Below are 10,247 nucleotides of genomic sequence, written 5' to 3' on the forward strand. Positions count from 1 at the left end.
GTTACTGGATGAAACGTACACGTTTCATCGAGATAAGAAAAAGGTAAAAGAGATAAAAACATTTGCATCTATAGCATTTAGCCTGCGAGAGTATGAGATAGAATAAGGCATGCAGCTTTTCCTATTCTCGGTATTTTCTTTGTGCGGTACTTCGTAGTCTCCACTCCTGGATACTAAGCGTTGTATATGTGTTCGTTTTTTTGCGATTGTATAGTAGAATTCGTAGACTTATATTATCTGAATACACATATAAAAAGAAGTTTATGGTCTCTTTTATAAGTGTAATGACTATTCAGAATATTAATGGTATACTGATTGGTTGTTTATGCCGTTTACTTAATAAAGAAGAGGCGTAGCTTTTACAGTAGACATTAAACGATCATTTGAAATTAGTAATTAATATTATTATTATTCTATAATAATTAATATTGAATAATAATATGTTTTTTTACAATGATTTTAGAAGAAAAAATTTGATAGAATCATTGTGATTCAAAACACGTTGAAACGAAAAAAATATGACTAAAATTGTTTCGTTCTATGTCAAGACATCTAAAGAAATTAGTTGCAACAGAAAATACTTGGTTGTGCTAACTAATAATAAAGATCTCTCAAATGCATAGAAGAGTTTACATTTACCTCAGTTTTAAAAATTGAATTCAGTATATTTATTTAGTTTGAGACGTGGTATCTTTTCGTCGATAAGCATCCTACAATTTTGTTGTTTGTCTATGGCTATCTATGGTTAGAATTTGGAAAGATGAAGTTTTTGTAAGGGACACCAAACCCTAGATCATACCGGTTCCCTTCGTTATATATGAAAACAATGTTATAATAAATAAACTCTGCAATCATCTTACTCCTATTACTGTGCACTCTTCTCATTCTCTCGAAACTTGCTTTTTTGAAGGTTTCACTTCTAACATGTATGATCTGCAAACATGATATTTAATTAACTAACTTTAATCAACTAACTTACGGATTTATTTTGTATTTATAATTTTGTGTGCTTGAATCAACAATTTCAATACACTTTTCATAAAGTAATGCGGAGCACTTAATTTTAAGAACACATATATATAAGTTAAAAATTTTCGATTATTGTTTTTTTACTTTTATCTATAAATAAAGGATCTAAGTATGTCACGTCCCAGTGACGACTAATTTTGAACTTTGCTGCGCTAATTATGCGAGTGTCCTATTTATAAGTCGTTAGTCGATTACTATTTAGCTATATTCGTACCTTGTAAAATTTGTATTCTTAATTTTGTCGTATAACCACTTTCATGAACGACCATCGATATTGGCATTTGTTTATCACACGTAAATATAATAGCAAGGATCTATTGTCGTTTATGATCGTGAGAAAGTAAGTGATAGGTAGACTTTTGCAGTCCTACAGTACTCACTTTCTTGCTGACTATAGTTGATATCACGCTTCAAAGATAGAACGCGCGTGTCTTTTCGTAGAATTCACGGGTAACCGTAACTGATATTTGTTTAAACAAAAAATGATACTTTTCTAAATTCGCAGAATCCACGGTTGATAGTAACTGATATTTTTCCATTTCGAGGAATCGTAGTCAGCAGCATGTAATATCCCAAAATTTGCAGTTTACCGAATGAAAGTGAGTAGTAGGGGAGGCATTTTGCGCAAGTGGGAGGTGTTCCCACACTTTCGGATTGGACCCGACGGGAAAAACTGTGTTCTTCCCTGCCGGCAGTCTACCATATTCCGCAATAGAGTTCGCATTAAAATTAGTCTTTACTTTGTTGTTAGTGATTTACAGCATCTATCGTTTACTTACTCTTCGCGACTAAACTTAACTTCTAACTTAGCCACATTAATACTTTATATTGCTTTACTGTTAATAAAGATCTTGTGTAATTTTAACTTTATTTAGTAATATACTGTTATTTTCGTAAAATTGGAAGTGTTTGTGCAAAGTTGAATTAATTTCCTCATCGTACACAAATCCTGTTGCCTACCTACACGGCGCTAACACTACGGAATTCGCGGAGCTTCAGGGGTCTGAAGATCAATCGCCAAGGAAAGGCCATCTTCCAGGAAATCTTAAACATCTTAAAGCAATAGTAACATCGGGTAAAACACTATCATTTACTCGTTTGGTGGGTTACTTTCTCTCTTAGCCCAGATCCCGGGTAAAGTCTGGCTTTACAGATTGACTCAAAATAGGGCACATCTTCTTTTGACCGAATAAACGCTGGTGGCGTGACCGAGTCAAAAGAAATTATCTTTGGAATTGTTCTTGTTCGTTGACACCCCCTTCTGGGACGTCACAGGAAGAAAATTTGGTGGCAGCGATGGGATTGAAAAGAAGAGAGATAGTAACCTTGTTTAGCTTGGAGCCCTTGGTGCGAGATCGTAATATTCGTTTTTTTTTCGCAAATAAAAGATCTTATTATAAAATTATCCAAAATGGCAACAGACCGCGTAGGTACTAGGCCTGAATCTCCCCTCTCTGACGCCGGGTCGGCTGGATATGGGGAGGTAGCAGAAAGGGAGGTGTCCTTAAGAAAGAAAATGGAGGAAATCCTTTTGGTCCAGGAGCAGCTTACCAAGATGCAAATAGACTCACTCAAAAGACAGAGTGAATTAGACAAAAGGGAGAGCGAGTTAGAACTTCAAAAAAAAATTGACGCGTAGAGAACGTAGATTGGAACTTAGGGAAATTGGGATTCGCAGATCAGTAGGCGAAGATTTTGGGGGTTTTCGGGGTTTTGAACGCGTGCGAACTCCGGTAGATTCATTAGTTGCAGGTCCTAAGACACCCGAGATATCGCGACCCAGCTCTCCGCGACCGGCCCCTACACGCCGGAACTCTCTCACTATAATAGGAAATGACAGCGAACTAAAAGCAGAAAATGAGCGCTTAAGAAAAGAGTTAGAATTTTTGAGAGAGACAGTAGCTGCACCCCGTCCGCCCAGTCCAGCTCCGCGTACCGTACAGACTTCAGTGAAACTTCGCGAAGTGGCGGAAGCAGTACCTAAATTTAACGGGCACAACATTTCTGTTTCCCAATTTGTAAGGGCATGTAAAAGGGCCCTTGAATCGTTGCCCGAGGGATATGCTCACGACATGGAAATTTCCCTCACTAGACTGCAAATATCAAAATTAACCGGACTCGCATACGTTGTCGTTGAAAATTTGAAAATAACTAAGGTAGAACAGCTCATAGAGCGCCTAAAGGACGAATTTTTGCCATCACATGGTTCGAATTATTACCGGGGACAATTAGCAACAGAATTAAAAAACCAAGAGAACATGTCCTTGACTATTTCAGCCGTGTTTGCGATCTGACTCAGTCAATAATTGACGAAGAGTCAAAACGGGTAGGTCGGTTGGAACGATCAATGGAGCATAAAATAGAGGAGAAAGGTCTCGATGCCGTTATCCGCGGGCTCCCATCTGATTATCATACCGCGTTGCGATTTGAGCGGTATACTGATTTTAGCTCCGCCCTAATTTGTTTGCTTCGGATAAATAAGCAAGTTGAGGATGACGCGAGGAGAGCGGCCTCCTCATCTTTGAGGGGTCGCATTGCCAATGTAAGGCCAATTAGGGAAGTAGTGGTTTGCGAACACTGCAATAAGCAGGGTCATCTGGAGCTTAATTGCTGGAATAAAAAGAAATATGTTAGTTCGAACCAGTTCGGTAGAAATTCGCCAAACTCGAAATCAAAATTGGGACAACGACGGAATCAGCGCTGTAATTATTGCAAAAAGATGGGACATTGGAAACATGAATGTCGAACATTAAAATTCAATTGCGAAAAACGAAAGTTGCAAAATCAGGGAAACGACGAAGAGGGTACGGCAGCGGACGCACGCCATTCCCCTTCTCCCAAACCACGTCCTCAAACTCCGCAATCAAAATCGGGACAATCAAAATTAGACAAATGAAATATGAACCGGTTGATGGCTCTCCCGTGGTCATGTGTATTTCCAGACAGTTGATTGGTACCGTGACACTTATGATCGACACTGGCGCTGACATAAATTTAATTAAGGTTAATGTATTACGCACAACGACCAAGATAAACGCTGACGAAACGATACAGATAACGGGCATCTCTCCACAGAAACATGATACCCGTGGTACTGTAAAAATTAGCATATTTGGAGAAGACGTTAAATTTCACTTGGTCAAGGAAAATTTTCCCATTCAATCACATGGTATTTTGGGGAACGAGTTCCTACGGTAAAAATCTGCTACAGTTGATTATACAAACGAATGACTCAATTTTTGCAATAAAACGATTCCGTTTGTAACCGACGAAGGTATTTGTATTACGTCGCGAACTTCACAAATTTGTTACTGCTACGTCGCGAACACTGAGGTTAAGGAAGGGTATATCCCTCGTTTGCGATTTCCACCTGGAATTTACGCTGGTGAAGCCTTAGTGAGAAATAGGAACGGAAAAGCATACTTTAAAGTATCAAACACGACTTCAGAGCCCGTCACATTAGCAATTCCGACGTTAGAATTATTGGATTATAATATTGAAACTCTTTCAACTTCAGTATCCAATACCTCTGATCCTATATTCGACGTTCCTGATTCCAATCCATACGAATACGTGAATGCAATACATGCAATTTTTGCCTCTACCTCCGCAAACATGGCTCCCAAAACAGATGCTCCAAAATCTGAGATTACCTCAGCACCCTCTCGAGCGGAATCCGTTAAATTCCTCCTCCGTCTCGAACACTTGAATACGGAAGAGGCGGAGTTTGTTTCAAAATTAATTGCTTCAAACGCTGATATCTTCCATTTGCCAGGCGAACCTCTGGGAAGCACCGATATTTTGCAACACAAGATCATTACGAGTGACAATGTCCCGGTGAATACTAAACAGTACAGATTCCCTCCGGTTCACAAGGAAGAAGTTAAGAAACAGACGTCTGAGTTGCTAAAAGACGAAATAATTAGACCATCCCTCTCACCGTACAATTCTCCAATATGGATTGTACCCAAAAAGGCGGATTCCTAGGGAAATACTAAATTTATTTTATTTTATTTTAATTAGGTAAGTTTAAAGTTTAAAGGCAGTTTATTACTGCCTTCTCTGAAGAAGCAAAACCATTAACGGATTTACTAAAAAAGGATGCATCATTTTGCTAGGGAATTACCCAAGAAAATGCATTTCGCCCGCTACGTGACGCCTTGTGCAAGGAACCGATCTTACAGTACCCAAATTTTGCCTTGCCCTTTAACGTCACAACAGACGCATCTGGTTATGCAATTGGTGCCGTCTTGAGCGAAGGTCCTGTTGCAAAGGATTTACAAATTTCATACTGCTCACGAATTCTGAATAAAACAAAAAAGAATTACTTTACGATTGAAAGAGAACTTTTGGCTAGTGTACGCGTAGTAACTTTACTAGTGTACGCAGTAAATTATTTTAGGCCTTATTTGTATGGCAGAGAATTTACTTTGATAATCGATCACAAATCCTTAGTTTGTTTAAAATCGATCAAAGACCAAACTTCGCGAATCACAAAATGGTGTCTTAAATTAGCCGATTATTCTTTTAAAATTGTGTATAAACCCGGCACTGCAAATGCCAATGCTGACGCTTTATCCCGAAATCCGATGGTGACGAAAAACGTACTCCCTATATATGCAGGTGATTCGGATGATAGTCCGGTGCGATTCAATACCACACGAACGACGAAAGACGACGAGGACTGGGAACCTGACACAGCATCTGACGAGACGGATGACTCCGAAGTGACGTGGACCTCCGCTGTTAGCTAGAAGATAAGTGACGTACACTCTGACGTTGAAGGCAACAGCGATTCTGCTGACTGCGACGAACAGACACCGACAAAACTAGATACGAACTTAGGAATGCTGACAGATAACATAAAAGAAACAAGAGACTCACTACATTTGAGACGTGACAACCTAGTAGTCTTTACAGATCTTTGCGGTACACCGTGCGACGAAGGTGCCCAACTTCTAAGCAAAAATAAACAGCTCCCAAAATTAAAACGGCTAGTGTTAGCTCGCGCAAGGGTAACGAACTTCGGAAAATATAAATTAATAATACTACCCATTAAGGAACATGCCGCAAACGCTACTAAATTTGAAACACTAGTCGAAGCAATAGGCGCATTATTTTCCGTGGCACGCGAACTTAGCCTAGAATCAATCAGCATAGCAAAGATGACCTGTATCGATGGTATACCGTGGTCGCGCGCCCAGGGGGTTCTATGTAATACTTTCGTGTCCGAAAACTGCAAAATTGTAATTTGCCTTAATAAGGTTTCAATTTCAGAACTAGATCAAAGATTGAACATTCTTATGGAATGCCACTCGTTGGTTATCGGTTGACATAAGGGTGTAACCAAAACATATAATCGTATTAGACAGAAGTATCATTGTCAAAATATGAAAAAGGACATACAGGAATTTATTAGAAATTGTGAAAGTTGCCAAATAAAGAAATTAGTTAGAGTTAAGTCTAAGGAGCCAATGATACTCACCGATACTCCGGGAGCGGCATTCAATAAGATTGCCATGGATATCGTTGGACCACTTCCCAAAACAAGAAAGGGAAATAAGTATATCCTTACTATACAAGATTCATTAACGAAATTTTTCATTGCGGTGGCTCTTAAAACAGCAACATTAGTCGATATTGCGGAGGCTATTGTCCAAAAATTTTGTAATCTATTCGGAGCTCCACGCTCCATTTTGACCGATCAGGGAACAAATTTCACGAGCTCCCTACTAAGGGCGGAGGCGAAGCAATATCTTGTACACAAATTAGAACAACAGCGTTCCATCCGCAATCAAATGGGTTGCTTGAACGTTCCCATATAGTCTTGACAGAATACTTAAAACATTTTATTAGTAAAAAGAAAGAGTGGAATAAATGGCTCACTCATGCTATGTTCGCGTACAACACTAGTACTCATGAGGGAACAAAGTTCACACCTCACGAGTATGGGCAGGTATTCGGCAGGAAGATTGGTATTCGGCAGGCAAGCGAATGTTCCTTCGGGAACAGCGTTTAGAAATACTGGGTTGAAAAACACATATTTGAAATATTATATAGATTTAGTTCATAAGATTAGGACGCGGCCCAGGAAATAGCAAGACAGAGCCTGGTGGGTGCAAAGATAAAATCAAAATTGTATTATGATCGAAATGCTCGAGGCCAGAATCTTGCAGTCGGACAAAATATTTATCTTTTAAAACAACCGACACCTAAATTTGGAGATCATTACACTGGCCCCCACCAGATTCTAGAAGTGCTGCCTAGAAAAAATATCAAAATTAGCTATAAAAATGGAAGCAAAATTGTCCATCGAGACAAAGTGAAGATAGCTAAACAAAAGAATTAGAATGTTCTTCGTAAAATTACATATTCATAATACATGTATATCTTTATGTTTTTATTTATATAACAAGTAGTTTTGTAACGAGCTGTACGTTTGCAACAGAGAAGATGCATTCCGTACTTTGCTGCATCATCATCTTTTACGTCAACGTAGCTTCTGCATTGTTGAGATACGATTGCGGCGGAACAGCCGTCAACATAACAACGATATCATTGCTAGAAACGGGGGAGTGCAATCTTCCCACCAAGACGCCCAACAAGACGACGACCTATGTACAGCTGTTAAAGCTGACTGATTATGAGACGACACCTATATATCAGTGTCGGATTGAAGTCGACCGTTCCATCTACTATTGCGGCATGAACTCACATATATCAGCTATTCACAACGGACGATGCATATATTTGATTGATGTGTCTGCCAACGTTTTCAGATCTATCATTAATACCGGTGCACTTTCCTTGAACTCGTTTACTCAATTGAATGGATTACGCGTGAATACGACCGATTTTCGGAATATTACACTGGCAGGCCCTATAATCACCGGCGGTACGTATCATGGCACGCAGTATTCAGATACCGACGGAACGTGGGACAGTGTAGTAGTGCAAAGTGTAGTGCGAATGAACATTAGAACATATACGGGCACTGCGAAAGTTAGAGACGATGTGATTTCTCTGGGAGGGCACGTCTGATGCACCTTTTCACAGGAGTCGCGCCTCACGGATGAAAATGGGAGTGCTTTCTGGACAATATTTCCGAAATCAGCGTGCAACTTTGAACAGTATACAGCCTTGTATGAAGGTCTAGCAACAAAAATAACATCACCTATCACCACCTCACTACTATCGACAATGTATACGGTAACCGAGGGAGATGCAACCTTCGCGTTGGTCGGCAAGGAAAAGCATAATATCTGTGGGTATAGTTCGATCACGACAGAACACTCTAAATTATTCATATTGGAAACACAACAAGGACGGACGTTTACGACAAAGGCAAGAATAACACCTGATAATATTGATTTATTCGCCTATATAAATTCGAAATTCGTATACGTAGAAAAACACCATCGTGAGCAACTCGAATCTCTATACCACAGCATATTGCAACAAAGGTGCAATTTGGAAAAACAAATAATTAGAAACGCGTTGGCTTTAGCAACTATTCTCCCCGATGTGTTTGCATAGACAGTAATGAAGAAACCGGGATACATGGCGGTGATAGACCGCGAAGTTGCACATATCATCAAATGCATCCAGTCCCTGTGAGGATCAGGCACACAAATGAATGCTATCGCGAGTTCCCGGTAACATATCAGAACATTAGCATGTACCTGAAACCCAAATCTAGAATTTTAGTCAGTAGGGGAACCGAGGAGTTTTGCAGTGCACTACTACCGAAGGAATATCTGGTCGAAGGGGTTTGGTATCAGCTGCTACTAATTATGCGAGTGTCCTATTTATAAGTCGTTAGTCGATTACTATTTAGCTATATTCGTACCTTGTAAAATTTGTATTCTTAATTTTGTCGTATAACCACTTTCATGAACGACCATCGATATTGGCATTTGTTTATTACACGTAAATATAATAGCAAGGATCTATTGTCGTTTATGATCGTGAGAAAGTAAGTGATAGGTAGACTTTTGCAGTCCTAAAGTACTCACTTTCTTGCTGACTATAGTTGATATCACGCTTCAAAGATAGAACGCGCGTGTCTTTTCGTAGAATTCACGGGTAACCGTAACTGATATTTGTTTAAACAAAAAATGATACTTTTCTAAATTCGCAGAATCCACGGTTGATAGTAACTGATATTTTTCCATTTCGAGGAATCGTAGTCAGCAGCATGTAAGATCTCAAAATTTGCAGTTTACCGAATGAAAGTGGGTAGTGGGGGAGGCATTTTGCGCAAGTGGGAGGTGTTCCCACCCTTTCGGATTGGGCCCGATTGGAAAAACTGTGTTCTTCCCTGCCGGCAGTCTACCATATTCTGCAATAGAGGTCGCATTAAAAATTGTCTACTACAATTTGTAAAAACGTTCGCAGCAAATTTTGTCTACTACTCACATTAATAGAGTTCGGAAACAAAAATTGTTCTTAGTCTTTACTTTATTATCTGTAATCTACTGAATCTATTAATTACTTAGTCTTCGCACCTATACTAAACTTCTAACTCGGGGATTTGAACGCGTGCGAATTCCGGTAGACTCATTGGTTATAGGTTCTAAAACGCCTGATATATCACAACCCAGCTCTCCGCAACCGGCCCCTACGCGCTGGAACTCTCTTATTCTCCTGGGAAATGACAACGATCTAAAAGCAGAAAACGAGCGCTTAAGAAAATAGTTAAAATTTTTGAGAGAGACAGTAGCTGCACCTTATCCGCCCAGTCCAGCTCCGCGTACCGTGCAGACTTCGGTGAAACTCACAAAGTTTATGAGGTTCAAAGTTTCTGTTAGCACCTTTTGTCCTGCTGCTCCCCTGGCGATCGTGTTCAATATGGAAGGTTGTTCCACGGGAAACATTACGTGGTCCCTCAAGTTGTTCAAATCGGCTTGCGAGTAGATTCCACTCGTAGCCAAGGATCCCGCATCGGTATATTTCCATAACATCTCCGTGCTTGGTTGAAAAATTTGTGGATCCCCCACGTAAGTTGGTTTGGGTAGCAGCTGATACCAAACCCCTTCGACCAGATATTCCTTCGGTAGTAGTGCACTGCAAAACTCCTCGGTTCCCCTACTGACTAAAATTCTAGATTTGGGTTTCAGGTACATGCTAATGTTCTGATATGTTACCGGGAACTCGCGATAGCATTCATTTGTGTGCCTGATCCTCACAGGGACTGGATGCATTTGATGATATGTGCA

This window comes from Polistes dominula, unplaced genomic scaffold (genome assembly GCF_049000335.1).
Source record: "Polistes dominula isolate Pdom_NZ unplaced genomic scaffold, Pdom_raw_medaka contig_75, whole genome shotgun sequence".
Lineage (NCBI taxonomy): Eukaryota > Metazoa > Arthropoda > Insecta > Hymenoptera > Vespidae > Polistes > Polistes dominula.